General features: G+C 46.6%; 3 long non-coding RNA genes across 4 annotated transcripts; all 3 read right to left on the bottom strand.

Moving 5' to 3' along the window:
• Positions 1-751: 751 nt before the first annotated feature.
• LOC120640731 lies at positions 752-5,783 on the bottom strand. Of its 2 annotated transcripts, none has more exons than XR_005661977.1 (6): positions 5,486-5,783; positions 5,241-5,311; positions 5,072-5,137; positions 4,868-4,935; positions 1,464-4,461; positions 752-1,005 (listed from the first exon to the last, which is right to left on the bottom strand). It is a non-coding gene; the product is annotated as an uncharacterized LOC120640731 (long non-coding RNA). The 2 variants fall into 2 exon arrangements; XR_005661976.1 differs by having other exon boundaries at positions 4,389-4,461.
• A 1,673-nt stretch (positions 5,784-7,456) lies between these two features.
• LOC120642986 lies at positions 7,457-8,257 on the bottom strand. Its single transcript, XR_005662820.1, has 2 exons — positions 7,954-8,257; positions 7,457-7,603 (listed from the first exon to the last, which is right to left on the bottom strand). It is a non-coding gene; the product is annotated as an uncharacterized LOC120642986 (long non-coding RNA).
• Positions 8,258-20,163: 11,906 nt separating this feature from the next.
• Positions 20,164-20,974, bottom strand: LOC120640730. The gene is made up of 2 exons (XR_005661975.1): positions 20,875-20,974; positions 20,164-20,416 (listed from the first exon to the last, which is right to left on the bottom strand). It is a non-coding gene; the product is annotated as an uncharacterized LOC120640730 (long non-coding RNA).
• Positions 20,975-22,544: the final 1,570 nt, after the last annotated feature.

Raw genomic sequence — 22,544 nt, 5'->3', positions numbered from 1 at the left:
AAAGTTTAGGAGGGGAAGCTTTTGGGATTGCTGCATTCTAGGTTTGTTGGATTTTAAAAGTCGTTGAACCATAATATAGGGCTCTAGGTATATATTGGCATCTAGGTTTGTTGGATTTTAAAAGTCGTTGAACCATAATATAGGGTGCTAGGTATTCATCTATACATCTTGGCATCTCATGCAAGCTTTCTTGCCTGTTGTCACTTGTCTCTGCACGCACGCAGGGGACTGAGCATTTGCAAACTGCCTGGTAGCCACTATGTACCACTAGTGCAATCGGGCATGGGCAAAAAGCCACTGCAATAACAGGCAGAGGAGCCGTTATTACGTTCCGTCATTACTGGCGATCCCTCTGCAATATCGGGCAAAGCTGTCCGTTATTGCAGTGCCGGTTTGCAATCACTACGTCAGAAATACATATTATTGACGGCTGAAGATACACATTAGTGACGGCTAAAATGCGCATCACTAAATTTTCGTCACTGATGTGAACCACATTGGTGACGTGCAAACACCCGTCACTAATGACTCACAAAGGTGACAGCTGTATAATTCGCGCGTCACTAATAACACACAAAGGTGACGGTTGCAGAGTTCGCACGTCACTAGTAATACACAAAGGTGACGGCTGTAGTATACATCTGTCACTAATGACAGTTATTAGTGACGGGCCAACATATAGCACGTCACTCATAATTTTCTTTTGGTGACGTGCTACGATTTTGACCGTCACCATTGTGAACTTATAAAATAAAAAAATAAATGCATTGTATTGGAACATAACTGTAGCTTCTAGCTACTTCATTTGTTTACACAAATGTGAATATGTACACACAATGTAGCTTCTAGCTACGCTATATTTCATCCCACAGTAATGATAGATCACTCCTATAGTCCTATTCAATATATACACATCAAAATCAAATCCGAGTATAATTCAACTAAGTCTGTAGCAATACTTTTTGCTTGTCTAAGAATGGCCTTCTCTAGTTTCAGTCTTCCCACCTGAAATAATACAATATGGAAATCTTTAATGATGGTAAACATATTTGATGACAGGAACAGTGATACAACTTGTGATGATACGAATTTTTGAAGCAATTCCTTAAATTGGTGTAAGAAGTAGCGGCAAGGTAGCAACATTTCTTACTGTGGTGTATATATTTCTTAAAGTGCAAATTAGGGTTATGTCAAAGAATTCAGCCTGGCTATAAAGATAGCATCCTTCTCATTTCTATGCAAGAATTCATCATGACAGACTATTATTGATGACACAAGTAGAAAAGACAAGTATAGCTTACTAAAACAGGATGACCAAATAGCATGGAATCTTATATGCATCGCAAGCACATTATAGGATAGCAAATTTTTGTTGCATTGGCAGAGTTGTCCGAACGATGCACTTCATAGATGAGGAGCAGCACATCAGCCCCTAAAGCTGAATGGTCAGAGGAAGAACATACCTGCCGATCTTTGGAGAAGCATATATGCCTTGCGCACTCTATGTGCACTGGCAGCAGTAGATGGGGTAGAAAGCTGAGGAATCACATGGCGCTGAAATCACTACCGGAAACTGAAAGGCTCCTGACGGTAAACCTGGACCGACAGGAGCCCAACAGGCCGAGCCCACTACCGAGCGTCTAGACTAAAACAACCGACAGGAACCACTCCCTTCATCCATATCCTATCCTTAGCGTCTCCTCGCACGCACCTCCTGTGGCCGCATCCCGCCCGCCCACCGCCGCCTCCGCCCCCAGGCCGCCTTCGGTGGCCGCCGCCGCCGGCAGCCATGGTCCGGGTAGCAGCAGCGGCCTGCTCGGCTTAGCTCGCCCCTCCCTCGCCCTCCCACCTCTCTCTTCCCCTACCTTCCACCTCCTTCCGGCCACAAACCTCATCGCTCCTTCACCTCCGCCGGCCACCGGGTCCGCATCTGGGCTTCTCCTCGCCGGATCTGAGGTACCCATGGCTGGATCCAATCAGGGGTCGCGCCGTCCCAGCCGCCGCTTGCCCCAGGGGGTGTGCCTCTGGTGGTCCTAGTGGCTGCAGGTTCGTGGCCGCCGCTACTGCCACTCGCCCCGGAGTGCTGTGTCTCCGGTGGCCAGGGACCCTGGGCCGCCGCTCCCCTCGGAGCGCCGTGCCTTGGATGGCTGGAGCGGTCGTGGCCGCCGCCGCTCGCCCGGGGCGCTGTGCTTCTGCAGCTGGGGCTGTGGCCGCGCCACTACCGCTGTTTGGGGCGTCCAACGCCATCGCTATGGCCTTCCTCAAGCCCGATGTGGTATGATTCTCACCATATCTTAAAGATTATAATGTTTTTTTTGATTTTATGTGGCTTTTATCTGTACAGATTGATTTCAAAGCCACAGTTCTGATGAGGCTTTTCTCCTATGATTCTCAACAGAAAAAGATCGACCTTTTACTTGCCTATGAGAGGTAATTGAAAATTGCAACACTCTCCCTGGAGTAAAATAAACTATCATGATGTACTCAGATCCAATTGTTTATATTAGTATGGCATGAGAACTAACTTTGTTTCTGTTCTTAAATAAACTATCTGCAAATTTTCCTAGGAGGAAATATATTAGTATGGCATGAGAACTAACTTCGTTTCTGTTCTAAGATGATAGATCCTAGAGTGTAATTTCAGGGCATGCATGGCCTATTTGATTGATTGGTAGAATTCCTCTTTATAGCATTCCAAAAATAAGTTGACAATATCAGAGGCGCCAAATATTCTGACAATCGCACTGAAGAGATATCAGATACAATTAACAATCATAGGCTATTTCCTTACTCTAATGTACCATGTGCTATCAATAAATTCGTTTTTGGTAAGATTAGCAAGGATGTCAAGTTTCTAGAGCACTTGAATTTGACTCAATTCATGTGCAAAACAGATTAGCAAGGACGTCTGAACCTGCCTAGTACAATACCATAGCAAAGAGCTCCCTCAATATATACCTGCTGTATTCCATCATTACTAGTTCTTTTGATCAGTTTTGACAACTGGAACATGTACGGCCAACTGATCCAATTAATTTGGTCAATTGGTCAGGTACAAAAATACAACACAATGGTGAATGGAGTGCTGGTGATCTTCATGTTGCTAGAGCTCAACATCAAGGTGAACTTTAGTTAACCTTTTAGCCGAGTTTACTTTATTTTTAGCTGAGTTGTGTATACAGAGAGTTAGAAAAATATTTGGAGCAAAACTACTAACGATTCAGAGGTCATGGGAGCCTGCATCATAATAGATTGGTTCTACTTATGTGACTTTTGGAACTCTTCTTTTCAGGATAGACCAAGCTCGGATGTATTAAAGAGGGATGCTGAGATACTTCACTTATTCAACTTCAAAGGTGAACTGAACTTTAGTTTTCTGAACCTAGCATTGTATTGATCTGTATGTAACTTTTGAAGACTAGACATGAGTCATATACAAGGACTTGTAGATCTAAAAAGTTATATATCCTGTAGTCATTTATTCATTCTAATCCAATAGCTTGCTGGATGACAGACTGATATGTATATGATGGACATGTATATGGAACTAACATACAAACTGAATTTGATGTATGTAGTTCCGAATGTGTATTTTTTACTGCTCATAGTTGATTTCCTGACAACCTAAATCACAGTTCCTGACGGGTAGCTGTCAGGTATTCAACCAGACCCCCCCCCCCCTCCCATAGACCGTCAGGAAATCCCGTCAGGGAAACTTTCCTGTCGGCCAACCGTCAGGAAAGGGTGGCCTTTCCTGACGACTGAGTCCTGTCGGAAGATTCCTGACGGCTGACCGTCAGGAATTATATTCCTGTCGGTAATCCTATAATTCCTAACGGTTTTTGGCTGTCAGGAATCATCCGTTTTCTGGTAGTGAATATAAGAGAAATAGTATCAAGCTGGGAGACCACGCAACAGATCAATAATTGTAGCACCGAATAGAGAGAACAAAACAGGAACCAACTTAACTACATAGTTTACCATAGGAAATTTAGGCTCATTTGCTTACAATCAATTTCAGCCCAAGGTACAGATATATTCAGATTAGCCCAAGTTACAAACAGAAGCATTTGTGTACCCTTATTCTGCTTCAGTTGCAGCTAGCTAGTGCTTTCAAACGACATCCATTTAGTATTGTTGTAAGCTGCACACAAGTGCTGATCTACCATATCCCACACAAGAGTATTTTCAGCTAGAGGAATGTCTATTTTCAAGTGTCAGGAGTACTAGTATTCTTTTCAAATGTCTGAATCTACAGAAGTCACCATTGACAATGATAACTTGTGCTCAGTTAAGTAATCCAGAAATAAATCTTATCCCAATTCTGCAAGGAGACATAAACAGAAGACATGAAGATAAATAAATCGTCAAGCTTCTAGAATGTGTACCTCATCAATCAGTCCCTTCTCGAATTCTGACAATGCCGTTAGATGTTTGCTTTCTAGTTCCTTTTTGGACATTCTGCAAGAAGGGAAGTCTGAGAATGTGGTAATAAACACCAGCTCAATGAGGCACAAGAAAAATTAAATAAATAGTTGTGAACACTTAAATAAATCACATTTTAACTAAGCTAATATCGCATTTTGGTGTAAAGTTTGAAAATCTTGCTAGATCGACAATGTGCTAGCACCAAACATCTCTCCCAATCTTGATCGATACTAGTACTTCGTCTCATACTTTCACAGTTTTCAGAAAATTCAGCTACTTCGAATTCGCATTCTTTGTCATCGATCAAGTAAATGCTCATATGAATTGCTACTTTGTTAGTCATTTAGCATTCACATTGGTTGGTATTGGGAAGTCCAGCAGCATATCCCAATTGTTGGGTAACCCAGTAGTAGTAGCAGTGCATCATCAGGTTGCTCACCCGCATCTGTAGCTGAAGTTGCTTCAGGTACTCAATGCCACATAGTCAAGCATGGAGGCCCTGTCTGTCTGCAATCGCCCCAAAAGCAGCAGCAAAATAATTAGCTTCCAGATTCCAAGAACGCAGAACTAACACAAGCAACAAGAATCAAGAATGGATCACACAAAAGGATTTAAAGGAGATGAGGTGGTCCCTGTGGTCGACCTTGCTCGAGTTGGCTATGAGGGAGAGGGACTGCAGCGCCTTCACGTTGATCCTGCTAGTGCTACTCTGCGCCAGTTTAATCGGTGGGCGTCAGGACTATCTCCTCACCAGATCGGTAACCAAACAGCTGGTTAGAAGCTAGAGCAAGAGAGCGACAAGAGACACACACCCAACTTCTAGTTCTAGGAGGCGCTGCTCCTCTTGCCGCGTGGGCTCCGATTCCGACGACCCCAGCCCGTCCTGGCAACAAAACCAACAACTTCGATGACCATTCCATGGCGAGGTAGCCTCCGCTATGCCGCGCTAGCTGCTGGCCCTTGCCCCTGCTTGCCCCGTCTATCGTTTGCACATGTGTGGATCTGGATCTGAGATGGGACGAGAGGAGAGGAGGGAGAGAATGAGAGAGAAATGTACCAGACACTGGCGTGGGACCGCCGGAGGTGTCGAGGACAGCAAGGGAGGCCGCTGTGAAGGGACAAATCTGCATTCCGAGCTCCTGGTCCACCCCAGCAGCCAGCGCAGGGATGAGGAGAGGGCGGAGAGTAGGATCTCTGATGCAATGGCGCGTCATCACCGGAGCGGCGAGCACCACGGCACCATGGATCAGGTGGCGGCGTTGGCAGCGCAGCGTCGGAGTCGGGAGCAAAGGGGATTAGGGTTGCGACCTGCGAGGGATGCGGCGGCACAGAGAGCGAAGGGAAGGAGGCGGGGAGTGGACGCGCAGCGCTTGAGGGAGCCACGGAGGGAGACGGCGGCGGGGTCTGTTTTGGGCCGGGTGAAAAGGTCGTGGCAGCCCAGGCCCAGGTTGTCCTCAGAATTCCTATTCTGCCTCGTCTAGGATCCGAACAGTTAACATTAGTGACGCGGATGAAAAAATTACGTCACCATTGTGTTATGTCATTAGTGATGCGGGTTAAGGTTGTCCGTCACCCACTGACTAATTAGTGACGTGCGTAAACATTACCCGTCACCAATATGTGTGTACCAGGATAAGAGAAATGGTATTGTTATTTATCGGTGACATTTGTGATAGAAAGCCGTCACTAATCTTAAATTAGTGACGTGTGAAGTTTTTTGTGTCACTAATATGGGTGTCTCCTTTTAATATTTTTGACGTAGTGAATAACGATCGGCATGACATCAGCACGACCGTTATTGAAGATCGATTTTCAATAACGGCGGCGACGTCATGATGCCCGTTATTGAAAATGGCCACTGTAGTAATAGTAACACGCATTGATGTCATGTGGCCGTTATTGAAGACCCGAACTGCAATAATGGATATGGTGATGTCATTGTGGCCGTTACTGCAGTAAATTATAGGCTGAACCAATTTTGGCATTTTATTGGGTTCCCAAGCCACAAATTCAAATATAATTCAATAGCAGGAAACAAAATTTATCAGAGACAATATATTTCATATAGCAACCATGACAACATAATTCATACAAAGTCATAGCTCATGCATTCAAAAACTTTTTATCAGAGACAATATATTTCACATAGCAACCATGACAACATAATTCATACAAAGTCATAGCTCATGCATTCAAAAACTTAAGTGTAGGTCATTCATAGAAAAACACAAATGTCATTCAAATCATACATATATAAAATCATAAGAAACAGTTTACATATCAAGTGCCTTCAATCTCTCCTCCTCAACCTTCCTAGGATCATTTATATAAGTAGAAAAGATGCCGAACTTGCCATTGTAGTTTTGCAACTTGTAATGGAGCACAAATTTTCCTTTGCTTGAAAGAACTTTCTGGTTCCGGCAATCCACTTCCCCTGGTTCCTGCAAGTGCAAGGCAATGGGCAAAGTCCCTACCTCTCTTGCGCCACTTGCAGCAACCGGCCGAGCCCTCTGCATGATGCAGTGGTTGAAAACAGTGTTACCATGCATCATAGGATGCAAGCAACACCACAACATGAGTTGGAAAAAAAAAACGAGATGAAGACGGCTCACCATTGCAGTGCTAGAATGAAGCGGACGGTGCTTCCACGTGGAAAAAAACAATCTTTTTAGTGCTGTTGTCCCAAAAAAAGTGACATCACTACTACAGCCACCCCTATCACCGCCGGTTCTAAAAGTACATCACCAACGGTTTTGGGTACCGTTGGATTTAAGTCGTTGGTGATAGCGGGGCTATCACCGTCGGTTCCAGAACCGTTGGTGATGTGCACCCATCACCGCCGGTTCGTATATGGAACCGTTGGTGATGGAGACATCAACACCGCCGGTTGAAGGCACGAACCGGCGGTGAAGACTTTTTTCCCATCAAAAAAAAATATTTTCATATAATAATATTGCATCATTTGTACAACATATATAATATATAATTATAGCAACAGAGTTCAACCATATGAGCTCATACATCGAGATTAAACAAAAGAGTCCATACAATCACCTCTCAGCCTTCTCTCAGCCTAAGTAGAAATAATTTTCAGATATCTAGTAGAGAAGTTGAGAATTGAATTTTTCTTGTCGATGTCAGGAATATCACTTCTCTCAGCCTTCTCAACAATCACCTGCATTGCACAAATTGATTTAGTGACACAGAAAGTTACTCCATTAATAGAGTTGTTCATACATATGCATTGGGTCTTGTAGCATAAAGCAAAAGGATCGCTCACTGAAGCATGAGGCACATCATATCTAAGTATCTAACATATTATTTGTATGATGTTGATGTGCAATACAAAAGAAGCAAATGGCCGTTCAAAGCACAAATCTATTTTATAGGCTACAAAGCACAAATCTATTTTACAGGCTACAAATGGATGTTTTTAAATGACAATCAAATCTATGTGACTACTAAGTTCATGCATTCCACACAGATCCTAGTATCAGTACTTGCAAAAAAGACTTTCGTGTGCACCTTGTCAGCAAGCATCTCTGATGCAGCATCTTCACCTCCTCAGAAGCCGTACACCAGCAGATTAACTGACAAAGCACTCCGCATTTCGGCTAGAGCTTCACATATAATAAACCAGCCCTTTATTAGATCCAACCTTTTTAGTGGCGATTACCAACGAAATGGCACAAATATGGCATTCATCATAAAATGATTTAGATACAAATGTACATGTAAAGTGGACACAGAAAATCTTAGTTTCACAATAAAACATTACAACCAGGTAGAAACAATGATTTATGATAGTGCGTTTCTCGACTCAAATACCTTATGCTTTTCTCTTTGGCAATTGGTGCAATGTGCTTTAAATTTGAGTGGCATTCAGTCTCTATATTTAGAAATAGAATAACATAATTTGAAGAGTACACAATCTACCAACATAGCTCTCAGTATCCCACATTGCCTGATGATTTGAATTATTCAGAAAAAGGCACACAAAAAAGCTGCACCAGTGACACCTTGGCCTTTGAGGAGCTGAGCAGTTGCCACCTTGTGCTGCTCCTGCTCCGACTATCAGTAAGTGACCCTGCTGATTACAAAGACCCAAACATAAGTTAAAGGTGAATGGATAAATCTGACTCATCACATTTTATTAGCCAATTATATTCCACACAAATCCTAGTATCAGTACTTGCTGAAGTTGACATGGAATGGGATATGAATTAGTACAGTTCTTGGTTTGAAAGAAATAATATAGACATAAACATCTAAAAGAAGCTAATGATAATCGGTTTGTATCCCATGCAGAGCATTTTTCAATTCTTTGGCCAGCACTAAATGCAAAAAGAAAAGAGACGCGTAGAGTCTTTAAACCATTTCTGCATGAACCTTTGCACCAAGAATCTTGTGTGCCATTCTGCCGAACATCTTGCAGGCCGGTTGATAATGTGAGGAGCAGCAGAATTGCAGAGTCCGTGGCTGCTCCCAGCCGCTGCTGCGCTGAGTGCCGCGCGCGGCCGGCCACTGCTCCCCGCCACCACTGCGCAGCTGTGCGACGCGCCTCGCCACGCCGCCGCGCGGCCGGCCGCTAATGCCCTGCTCCACGGCACGCTGCGCGCAGCCGGCTTCTACTCCCCGCCGCCGCGACGCTGCTCCGCATAGCGTAGCGCTGCTCCTTGCCACCGCTCCTTCGCGCAGCACCACGTCCGCATCCCCGTCCGCATCTCCGCCGCCGCTGCTGCTTACCGCCGCCGCTGCGCTGAGCCGCGACGCACCGTGCGGCGCCGCACCGCTCCTCGCCACCACTCTGCGCAGCACTGCACGCGGCCGGCCGCTGCTCCCCACCGCCACCACGCTGCGCAGTGCCGCGCGCCATCGCGTCCGCATCCCGCGCAGCACGGGAGGAGAGGCAGGGGCGGGATCCATGTGCCGCGCGGGACAGGAGGAGAGGAGGGGGCCCGCGGAGGAAGAAGGAAGAGATGGGGAGGGGATGGCTGGAGGGGAGGGGAGGGAAGGGAGGAGGAGACGGGAAAGGGAGGGAGGAGATGGATGAGGAAGAGGGACACTGACGGGAGAGGGAGAGGGACAAGATAAAGAAAAAAAAATTTGTATCACCGACGACACCTAAAATGATCCGGCAGTGATGTCTAACCATCACCGCCGGTTCGTGTTACGACCCGATGGTGATGTTCGAAAATCTATCACCGCCGGTTCGCAATACGACCCGGCGGTGATAGGTCGTTTGCAATGACCATATCTGTAGTAGTGCATGGCTGCAATTTAACAAACTTGAAGTTACAGGAATACGGAATACTCTTACAGCTTGTTCACAGAGGCAGCAAGTAGTATTGTAGTAGTGTACCATGAATGATTGAAAATTGTTGCCACTAAATTATTTGTGTGAGTGGTATATAAGTTGCACCCACCGCTACTACAAAAACCATTTGCAGGAATGCCCCAACTTTTTTTTAGGGGCGGACCAAAATATCATCCGTTGCTACAAATAGAGCGAGATTACTGTAGCATTCGACCCGTCCCTAGAAAAGCATTTTTAGGGGCGGGTCAGCCCCTCACCCGACTCCTCTCGCTATCACATTCTGTATGTGCGCCCTTCCGCTCGCTTCCTTCCCCGAGCGCAAGGAGCTCGCCATCTGCTCCCCCCGCGCGTGGGTCCCACTTCCGGCGTCCGCGGCAGCGGCCCTCGGCGGTAGCAACAACCGCGCCCACCGGCTCTGCCTCGCCACGTCCGTCCGCGCCGACAGTGGAGCTCGTGCCCACGTCGGCGAGAGGCGCGGAGCTCGGCCACGGCCCCCGGTGGCGCGGCGCAGAGCTCGACCACGGCCACGGTGGCACGCGCAGAGCCTCGACAACAGCCCCGGCGGCTCGCCGAGCTCGGCCGTGGCCCCAACCGCGTGCGGAGCTCGGCCGCGGCCCCCGGCGGCGCGGCGCATAGCTCGACCTCGGCCACGGCGGAGTGCGCAGAGCCTCGACCACGGCCCCGGCGGCTCGCCGAGCCCGGCCGCAGCCCCGGCGGCGCGCGCAGAGCCTCGACCGCGGCGCGGCGCGGATGCGTTCCTGATCTCCTCCCGCTGTCGTAGGCAGAGGTCCTTCAGCCGCTCCACCTCCCGGTCCTTGTTCTCGAGCTGCAGGCGGAGCGCGGCGATCTCTTCCTCCTACGCCTGGCTCTGCGCCACGAGCTCCCGCTCGCTGCGCAGCACCATGGCGAGCGTCCGCGTGTTGGCGTTGGTCTTCGCCACGGCGGCGGCGGCGGCGGCAGGAGGGACCGGGAGGCGGGCCTTGGAGGAAGGCGGCTTTTTGTCCATGGAGATGAGCCGCGGCAGCACGGAGCCAAGGTGGTCCTGGTGGTGGGGCTGCGGCAAGCCGCCGGCGCCCCACAGGTCGCGCCCGGGTCTCCCCGCGACCACCAGCGCTGCTGCTGCTCCCGTGCGCTCCTCCCGGTGTCGGCGCGGAAGGCGCTGCTGTGCGGCACGACGACGGGGACGGGGACAGGGACGACGAGTTGTAGGCCGCGTAGCGCAAGGCCGCGGACGCCTTCATCGCTGCCTGCGGGCGGTGGAGGCCGGAGGGGACAGGGGAGAGGATTGGTGGGGATGGGGAGGGGTCGGCGGCTAGGCTATGGAGGTGGTGGCGCGTGCACTCCTCGGCGCTGGGCGGGCGGCGCTAGGCGGCGCTGAGCGGGCGGACCGGAGGATGGGAAAGAAGAGTATATAGCTAGTATGTTGGAAATCATGGACAAATAGAGCGTGAAAGTTAGCTAAATGGATAGCTATATAGCAATACAGAGAGTAGGATTTGGATAATCTGTTGGAGATGCTCTCATGTCGGTGGTATGGATTTGTGGGATGGATTTGACATTAGGCGACGTTCCATTTATATCACAAAAGTAGTTATTTCCACAATGTTTTGCATTTTGTGACATTCGGATGACAAAAATGCGATCTCGCCTAATGTGGGTGATAAAATGTATTCTGTGACGAAAACTGGCTTTTGTGTTCCAAATTTTCTAACAATCCTTGTGGTGTCGCTAATTTGTGACGCTCCTTTTTGTCACTAACAAACCCAAAAAAAAAACATCACAGAATAAATGCTATGGTTAACTATGAAAATGCCACGTCGGATAAAAAACGTCACAAAAAAATATCCTCTGCTGATGTTGCGATATACGTCACAAAAAGTCATATTTGTTGTAGTGTCGAATCGAGCCACGGCGACGAGTCCAGACCAGTCATCTCATCCTCGCCACCACCTAGCTCGCAAAGAAAAGCGTCGTGGCCATCGTGGTTCAGTCCGACGTCGACACCGTTGCTATGGCCTCACGGTGGCCTGCGGCGAGGACTCCCGTGTGGCGTTCCTGGTGAAGAAAACCTCTATCGCCATGGGTGTGCTCATTCTAATCGCTTCCCTATGGCTCTTCTGGAATCTCGACAGCCCTAAAATCTGTAAGGTATTGTTTGATTTACCCATTAATATAACTATCAATTCTTTGCCCCCAACTGTCAAATTCTACTCCGATGTATTCCCTTTTGCTTATGCAGGTGATGTTACTATTTAGGAGCCTAGCTAATAGGGCTAATAGCGGATTGCTTTGCTTAGAGCTAAACAAAGGTGGTTCGGATATTAAATTCTTATAATTTCATAATATACATATATTTTAATAAAAATCTAATTTAAACTCTAAAAAATTATAACTAATTCATTTCAAATAAAAAAATACAAAATTAGTACCAAAAATTTTCTAAAAATATAATTTACCTACTATCACTACTCTAGTTTTATAATATAAAATATATAAATTGATAAAAATTGCATTTGTCTCTAAAAATTTAATAACTAATTCATTTCAGATTAGAAAATATAAATTAGCACAAAAAATTTCTAAAAATACAATCTACCTATTGCCACTCTATAGAAGTTGAATCTTATTTATTCTTAGTCTAGTTTAAGAACTAAAGTCAAACTTTAGCAATAATTTGATGTTCCATTTTAACAAAAACTCAATATCATATAATAGTTCACACTCTAGCAATAAATTGATATCTCCTACATATTTATGCATTTATGCATGTAATAAATTAGACTGTCAATGTCGTGTGATTGAGTGCCTAAAATGGTATGCCATCTATTGTTAATGTGGCTAATCAAGCATGATTTTAGTTCAAAACTAGCCTCCAAAATAGACGAATCAATTCGAGTGCTTCAAGTATCATCAATGTAACAAGTTATAATATCGTATAATTCAGTATTTCCAATCTAAGCTATGTCGCAAGTTAGAATGTCATGTGATTGAATCTCTCTCATCTATGTAATTGTTGGAAAAGATGTTTATTAATTTCTTCCTTAAGTATAAAATTTAATTAGAATTTGGAATCTTAGGATGTTCGAGTGTTACAACATGTGCGATATGAATAACTCGATACCGGAATAAACATCCGTGCCCGACTTGATCCGTATCCGGTTCACTCCATATTCGATACACATATATTCGTATTCATAACCGAAGCAATTCGAATCCATATTTGTATCCGAGACTATCCGTGTTCGAATCCGATAGAAAATATGAAAACAAATACAATATCGACAATACCCGTCCATATATTCGATCCATTAACATCCCTATGCTTCACAGACAACTCGTCACCTAGATCAGCCAAAAGTGACGGGTGGAAACTCGACTCTTGGGGCCTGGGGGCCGCACCTTGGTGACGGGCTTTGATCTCACACCGTCCATTACCTTTGACTTGACAACAGTGATTGAAAAAACGTGACGGCCTCTATACCCGTCACATTTGGGTGATGATGCCCATCACCTTTGACGGCTCCTACATTGTGAGCTGATGCTTCTCCCAAGCAACGAGGCGCTCTTCAGTTGGGAGCAAGATACTACTTGATTTATGTCAGAGTGTGGATCCAGATCCTCATTGATGCCGCCAACTATAAAAGATACTCTCATGCTACTTACATAGTATTTTTTTCTTTCAAGTGGATAAAAGGACTCTCGGTCGGTATATACAACTACAATATGGTTGGTGGTGGCTGTAAATATAATGTTGTCGTGAGCGACAGATAGCCCCTACCATGTGGCCTGGGTACGTGCATATGCATCACCGAGCGAGTATACATGATGCGAAGTGAAGCTCTCTACAAGAGGAGTGTGCGTGGACAAGGTACGGTGGCTGTGCTTCTTCTGCCCCGCTCGCTGTAAGTATTCTTTTTCTCTTCTCTCTGCTCTTTGGTCTCTTACTAACCATGCATGAATATCGCGCGCATGATGAGTACATTATGTACTGTTCCGAGACTATATGCTCGCTTGTAGCTTCTCTGTGATTTAAGTTTGTAGATAGCTCTTCTGCAGGTTTCACTCTTTCACCATTTCGTATGTTCTTTCTGTTGCAGTTCTTATTGCAGCAAGTTAGCTAGTTAGATACTGCCTTTCAGTGTGCGGGTTGGAGCTACATACGTACTGTACAGTAGCATTTATGGAACCCACTGCTGCCTGGAGGGGACCTTTCGAGCTTCATCAGGTGGCGACGAACTGGAGCGCCGAAGAACCAACTGGTGATGCTCAACAAGTGTGGGCTCCTGCCGTCGGCCACCCTTTGCAGTATGCGTCCATCGTCGACATCTTTGGTTCTTCCTGCTGCAGCCTCCAACCATATGCCGTCCCTGATAGCAGCATCAGCTCTAGCGGCGGAGGGCAGCAGCAACTGGTTGAGTACAACTACTACAACAACTACTATGCTGCAGCCGCACAACATCATGATCCCACGACTGGGAAAACAACGACGACACGAGAGGACGACGTGCAGGGAAAACTGGGGACCTATATGAATAGCCCTGATAAGCTGTTCCAGGAAACAGACGGCAAGTTTCAGGCTGATGCCAAATTGATGGAAACGAAGATGCATAGGTACCCTCCGAGCATTCAGGCTCTCGGCGATCGGTACACTGCGCCCAAGGTCGTGGCCATCGGCCCTTACCACCACCGCCGAGAGCACCTCCAGAAGGCGGAGGAGCTCAAGCATGTGGCTGCGCACCACTGCATCCAGGAGTACAAATGGGTCAACAACAATTGCAGCCTCTCTGTCCGGGACTTGTACCAGGAGGTCGTCTCCGTCGTGGCGGAAATCGACGCCCGCGGCCTCTACGACAAGGACGTGATGGAAGGTATCGACGACGACAATGACTTTCTACCAATGATGTTCTACGACGCCTGCTTCTTGGTGATGTACATGCTCAAAATGTCGGGCGCCGAGGGCGACCGGGCGCTGTTCGATGTCTTCGAGGCCAGTGGCGAGGACATCGCTCGTGACATCATGCTGCTTGAGAACCAGATCCCCTGGCCGGTGGTGGACGCCGTCATGAGCAAGTGCACGTCCGAGCCCTTGGAGAAGAAGGAGGAGTTCGTTGCTAGGTGGAAAGATGAGTGTCTGCAAGACCGCGCCGGCCGCAAATCGCCCAAGGTCTTCCTGGACCCTAGCGACAAACCACCGCATCTCCTTGGCCTCCTCCGGCTCCACATGGTAGGAAAAGGAAGAAGCAGAAGCATAACCAAAATGTCAGCTTCAGAAAAAGAGAAAATAGGATCAATATCGATTTCAGCCGGTGCCATCGAGCTTGCCGAAATGGGCATCCACCTCACAGCCAACGAAAGAGCAGAGCTTCCAGACATGGGCCTCGCCAGTGAATGGTTCATCTTCGCCGAGCTCTCCATGGCGCCGCTGTCTCTCGACGATCGCCGCGCAAGCATGCTCGTCAGCATGGCGGCTCTCGAGCTATGCACGACCCCGGATTTCCTTGACCCCGGGGCGAAGCCGGAGGACTCCGTGGTGTGCTCCTACCTCCTCCTCCTCTGCATGTTGATGCACAGGGAGGAGGACGTGCACGAGCTGCGAACAAAGGGCGTCCTGAAAGGAGCAGGCCTCGCCAACAGCAAGGCGCTCGAGTTCTTCACCAGCCTCGAGGGCTTGCGCAAAGGACGCTGCTACTTCGACGTCATGGTAGAGATTGAGCGTTACAGGGTGACGAGGTGGCCGGGGTGGCTACGGCTGTACGCGTTTGTGTACAACAACTGGAAGTACATCGTCGCGGTTGGCTCCGCCGTTGGTGGAATTATCAGTTTCGTCATGACATTCAAGAAGGGCGCCCATCGATATACATGATAGAGATGCATGCATGTAGCATTTCCCTGGTAACTAATAATGTTCCCTGTACTTATCTATATTTATTGCCATTCACACCGATCAGCATTGTTCATTGAGTGATCAGCTAGTTGGCTAGTTGGCTCTGCAGTGGTAATATGTTATTAGCTAGTTGGCTCTGTATTAATCTTGTAGCGTCGTCCGGAGCTTGTGTGTTGTGGCAGTAGTATTGTCGATCTACTTGTCTGTTCGTTGGTGCCGTGGAATTTGCAAACTGCGTGCTTGCTAGCGGTATACTACTACTACTAGCTAGTACAAGATTCATAATTTAGTTATTTATTTACCATCACTGATGAAGTTGCGGTGCGAGTGCTTAATCAAGCTCCACACCCGGGCTCGGGTTCAATGACTGACTCAGATGGAATGACGTAGGGGGTGTGTGAGGAACATGGTCCCATTAGGCCATTGTTTGTGATTTTGGTGATTGTGTGACAACATAATCAATGTGACCAAAATTTGTTAGATCACATTTATATGATTTTTAGGTTCCAAGGATGTAATAGAAGCCATTCAAATGATCAAATATGAAAAGAAATTAAGCAAAGCAAACAGAACATTGATAGATGCCTTGACAAACTAAATCGGTCAATTGACAGACTAAACTCGTCAATTGATTAAACCGGTTGGCACCGAATGGACCGATGCCGTGTTGTCGGAGCAATGGCCCAAACTGTGCCGAAGAAAGCCCAGTGCTGGTTGAACCGACGGTCATAAAATGAGGCATCAGTGCATTCATCCGGGTATTGTCCAGAGAGCATATCGTGAAGCATTAGAAGAATGCTTGGAGACCGGTTGAACCGACGCTTGAAGACCGGTTCAACCGATGGGGAATAAAAACAAACCGGTCCAATGATAGCTATTGACAGACTAAATCTGTGAATTGACAGACTAAATCTGTCAATGCTTACTGCATCGGTTTAACTAAGGGAGGTGTCGGTGCATTCGACTATGTATTGTCCAGAGAGCATGTCGGACAACAAATTGACCAAGTGTTCAGCACCGGTTAAACCAACACCCGTCGGTGCAATGCGTTGGTGCATCCACGTCAGCAGCAGAGCGATTCAGAAAGGCCAATGGCTAGTTGCAAGCCATGTGTGACCGGTTGAACCGACGGTCCCTCACCGGTTAAACCGACGCTTTACACAGACAAGCCCCAACGACTACAAACGGCTACATCGAGTTTGTGGGCTATATATATGCCTTCCCCCAGCCATTTTGGAGTCGCTGGAGTTCCAAGACATCGCACCCACACCCAAAAATACCTCCAAGCCATCCAAGAGCTTAGTGATCACATCTTTAGTCCTTAGCACATATTTGAGAGTGTTAGTGCTAGGTTAGCTCTTAAGTGAGTGAGAGAGCAAGGTGTTACTACCTTGTGAGTGGTTCTAGAGTGAACCAAAAATTGTATCTCGGTGCGCCGGCCATCCTTGGAGTATTGGTGGCTCGCCGGCATGTCAACGACCCTCCGGCTTGGTGTGGAGCGGCGTCGACAACTTTGTGCAGGGGGCGTGAAGATCCTCATCCTTCGTGGGCAAGCTCCTTAGTGGAAAGCGGAATCAAGGTGATCGTGATTGTGTTTATGGAAGAGACTTGATTGCCGGGAAGCAATACTCTTGATTGAGTGCTTCAACAACGTGGATGTACGAACGACTTAGTGTCAAACCGAACCACGGGATAAATTCTCGTGTCGAGAGTTTGCTTCCTATCATCCCTCCTTTACGTTTTCGCATTTCATACTAGCAATCTTTGTATGCCTTTATTTTTATAGAATAGTATCTTGATAGGATTGGCTATAGGTTGCTAAACTCTTTTGGAATGAGAGTTTCACACTAGATGAACCATAGTTGCACATCTAAATAGCTTGATTTAGTTTAAGTTTTGTGTAAACTAGTTGGAACCAAAGGTTAAGGATTTTAAGTTGCCTAAATTACCTCCTCTCCCTCTTAGGCTAGAGCACCCGATCACTTTTAGGGTGATTGGTTAGTCTGTCACCAGACTAATTCACACTGCTGCATGCAGTGTTGCCTGCCAATGCAATGCATGCATTTTTTTTTCTTTTTTCTTCAAGCCGTCTCCACCCACTGTAAGGCCCTGTTTGATACAGAGGAATAAATTTCAGTCCTTATCACTTCAAGCAATATTTGGTATCAATTAAAAGTATTAAACATAGGCTAATTATAAAACTAAATGCATAAATGTATTAATTTGTAGCATCACATATATAGGCAAATTATGGACTAATTTAGGCTTAATAGATTTATCTTGTGAATTAGCCCCGGCTTATGCAATTAGTTTTATAATTAGTGCATAGGGAGAAGGACGTGCACAAGCTGCGACAAAGGGCATCCTGCAAGAGCTGGCCTCACCACCAAGGAGGCGCTCGACTTCTTCAACGGCCTGCGGAGCCTGCGCAAAGGAACATCCTATGCCCGCAACTTATTGGACTAAAGTGATGCAACCGTACATGTTGATGTACAATGAGTACAATTTACTCTATATATAATATGTATTGGAGTATTTGTTGGCCGCGAGCGCGTTTCATTCATACAATTTGCAAGTTGTTGGTGGTCCTTTCTATAAAATAGCAATGTGTGGGAGGATTAATATGTAATATGTATTCTGTATATACAAATGAATGGAAAGGAAGGAGTGGAGTGGAGAAGCTTCACTGGAAAATGTATTCCCCAACTCAACATGGTATACAGAGCCAGCGGCAGCGGCCGTGCTCGAGCGATGCGCGACGGCGTGGCTCCATGCCGGTGACGTGCGGTGGTAGAGATCCGGCGGCGTGGGCAGTGCTCGGCGGCATGGCTCCACACAGGCGTGGGCGGCGCGAGGCGCAGCTGCCGGGCACAGGCAAGCGAGGCGCAGGAGGAGGCAGGCCAAGCGAGGCGCAGGAGATGCCTGCGGGTGGTATTGTGGGTAATGATTTGGTGATTTGGTTGCTTGTTGCTACTGTTTGCAAGGTGGTTTCGGATTGAATCGGTTAAATTGGAAGCAGAGAGTAGGATGCCTGCGCAAAGGACCATCCTATGCCCGAAACTTACTAGACCAAAGTGATGCAACCATACAAGTTGATGTATAATGAGTACAATTTACTCTATATATAATATGTACTGGAGTATTTGTTGGCCGCGAGCGTGTTTCATTTATATAATTTGCAAATAAACTGCTTTAATTTCTATATGTATACGCACTACCAAGATTGCGAGACCTTAGTTTTTATTCTTTATATATTTAATTTATTTGCCACTAATAAGTTGCCGTGCGAGTGCTATATAATTAAGCTGGCTGCTCCACGCATGCACCTCGACCCACTTGCTGTTGTCAGTTACTGAGTTACAGCGCATGGCTTGTTATGCACTGATGATGATCCCCTAAAAAATGATGATGAAAATCATTGGATATTCGTTCCGCTTTCAGGGATGAAGAAGCACAGCATTTCTTATGGTTGTGGACGGCTGGACGCTGCCGAATCGGTTTATGACAATGCTGATGCATGTATAGTTTAATTTTGTCCTGATTCTGATGCATCCACGTACCCATAGTATGTATATTGTTGGTGCTGTTACACATCAAGCTCTCACACGCCCTCGTCCCAGACGTAGCCTCATGACGAACACCCAGAAAATGCCATGCTCCATGTTTAATTTGGATCAGCTAGAGATTATGAAAAGGTAGCCCATGGCTTCTAAATTGTAAAATCTAGATAGTTAAAAGCTGGATGTAAAAGATGGGGATATTTGGATGCCTAGATTATGGGTAGGTTCAATTGTTACTGAAGTTTTTGTTACTATATATATTCATGTCAAAAGCTCAAAAAAAATTAAAGTTTAGGAGGGGAAGCTTTTGGGATTGCTGCATTCTAGGTTTGTTGGATTTTAAAAGTCGTTGAACCATAATATAGGGCGCTAGGTATTCATCTATACATCTTGGCATCTCATGCAAGCTTTCTTGCCTGTTGTCACTTGTCTCTGCGCGCGCACGCAGGGGACTGAGCATTTGCAAACTGCCTGGTAGCCGCTATATACCACTAGTGCAATCGGGCACGGGCAAAAAGCCACTGCAATAACGGGCAGAGGAGCCGTTATTACGTTCCGTCACTACAGGCGACCCCTCTGCAGTATCGGGCAAAGCTGCCCGTTATTGCAGTGCCTGTTTGCAATCACTACGTCAGAAATACATATTATTGACGGCTGAAGATACACATTAGCGACGGCTAAAATGCGCGTCACTAAATTTTCATCACTGATGTGAACCACATTGGTGATGTGCAAACACCGTCACTAATGACTCACAAAGGTGACGGCTGTATAATTCGTGCGTCACCAATAACACACAAAGGTGACGGTTGCAGAGTTCGCACGTCACTAGTAATACACAAAGGTGACGGCTGTAGTATACATCCGTCACTAATGACAGTTATTAGTGACGGGCCAACATATAGCACGTCACTCATAATTTTCTTTTGGTGACGTGCTACGATTTTGCCCGTCACCAATGTGAATTTATAAAATTAAAAAAATAAATGCATTGTATTGGAACATAACTGTAGCTTCTAGCTACTTCATTTGTTTACACAAATGTGAATATGTACACACAATGTAGCTTCTAGCTACCCTATTTCATCCCACAGTAATGACAGATCACTCCTATAGTCCTATTCAATATATACACATCAAAATCAAATCCGAGTATAATTAAACTAAGTCTGTAGCAATACTTTTTGCTTGTCTAAGAATGGCCTTCTCTAGTTTCAGTCTTCCCACCTGAAATAATACAATATGGAAATCTTTAATGATGGTAAACATATTTGATGACCGGATTAGTGATACAACTAGTGATGATACGAATTTTTGAAGCAATTCCTTAAATTGGTGTAAGAAGTAGCGGCAAGGTAGCAACATTTGTTACTGTGGTGTATATATTTCTTAAAGTGCAAATTAGGATTATGTCAAAGAATTCAGCCTGGCCTTAAAGATAGCATCCTTCTCATTTCTATGCAAGAATTCATCATGACAGACTATTATTGATGACACAAGTAGAAAAGACAAGTATAGCTTACTAAAACAGGATGACCAAATAGCATGGAATCTTATATGCATCGCAAGCACATTATAGGATAGCAAATTTTTGTTGCATTGGCAGAGTTGTCCGAACGATGCACTTCATAGATGAGGAGCAGCACATCAGCCCCTAAAGCTGAATGGTCAGAGGAAGAACATACCTGCCGATCTTTGGAGAAGCATATATGCCTTGCGCACTCTATGTGCACTGGCAGCAGTAGATGGGGCAGAAAGCTGAGGAATCACACGGCGCTGAAATCACTACCGGAAACAGAAAGGCTCCTGACGGTAAACCTGGACCGACGGGAGCCCAACAGGCCGAGCGCGCTACCGAGCGTCTAGACTAAAACAACTGACAGGAACCACTCCCTTCATCCATATCCTATCCTTAGCGTCTCCTCGCACGCACCGCCTGTGGCCGCATCTCGCCCACCCGCCCGCCGCTGCCTCCGCCCCCAGGCGGTGGCGGCTGCCGCCGCCGGCAGCCATGGTCCGGGTAGCAGCAGCGGCCTGCTCGGCTTAGCTCGCCCCTCCCTCGCCCTCCCACCTCTCTCTTCCCCTACCTTCCACCTCCTTCCGGCCACAAACCTCGTCGCCCCTTCACCTCGGCCGGCCACCGGGTCCGGATCCGGGCTTCTCCTCGCCGGATCTGAGGTACCCATGGCCGGATCCAATCAGGGGTCGCGCCATCCCAACCGCCGCTTGCCCCAGGCGGTGTGCCTCTGGTGGTCCCGGTGGCTGCAGGTTCGTGGCCGCCGCCACCGCCACTCGCCCCGGGTCACTGTGTCTCCGGTGGCCAGGGACCCTGGGCCGCCGCTCCCCTCGAGGCGCCGTGCCTTGGATGGCTGGAGCGGTCGTGGCCGCCGCCGCTCGCCCAGGGCGCTGTGCTTCTGCTAGCTGGGGGCCGTGGCCGCACCACTACCCCTGTTTGGGGCGTCCAGTGCCATCGCTATGGCCTTCCTCCTCAAGCCCGATGTGGTACGATTCTCACCATATCTTAAAGATTATAATGTTTTTTGATTTTATGTGGCTTTTATCTGTACAGATTGATTTCAAAGCCACAGTTCTGATGAGGCTTTTCTCCTATGATTCTCAACAGAAAAAGATCGACCTTTTACTTGCCTATGAGAGGTAACTGAAAATTGCAACACTCCCTAGAGTAAAATAAACTATCATGATGTACTGAGATCCAATTGTTTATATTAGTATGGCATGAGAACTAACTTTGTTTCTGTTCTTAAATAAACTATCTGCAAATTTTCCTAGGAGGAAATATATTAGTATGGCATGAGAACTGACTTCGTTTATGTTCTAAGATGATAGATCCTAGAGTGTAATTTCAGGGCATGCATGGCCTATTTGATTGATTGGTAGAATTCCTCTTTATAGCATGCCAAAAATAAGTTGACAATATCAGAGGCGCCAAATATTCTGACAATCGCACTGAAGAGATATCAGATACCATTAACAATCATAGGCTATTTCCTTACTCTAATGTACCATGTGCTATCAATAAATTCGTTTTTGGTAAGGTTAGCAAGGATGTCAAGTTTCCAGAGCACTTGAATTTGACTCAATTCATGTGCAAAACAGATTAGCAAGGACGTCTGAACCTGCCAAGTACAATACCATAGCAGAGAGCTCCCTCAATATATACCTGCTGTATTCCATCATTACTAGTTCTTTTGATCAGTTTTGACAACTTGAACATGTACGGCCAACTGATCCAATTAATTTGGCCAATTGGTCAGGTACAAAAATACAACACAATGGTGAATGGAGTGCTGGTGATCTTCATATTGCTAGAGCTCAACATCAAGGTGAACTTTAG

This window comes from Panicum virgatum, chromosome 7K, assembly GCF_016808335.1.
Source record: "Panicum virgatum strain AP13 chromosome 7K, P.virgatum_v5, whole genome shotgun sequence".
In the NCBI taxonomy this organism is placed as follows: Eukaryota; Viridiplantae; Streptophyta; class Magnoliopsida; order Poales; family Poaceae; genus Panicum; species Panicum virgatum.
This window is presented reverse-complemented; position numbering and strand designations above follow the sequence as displayed.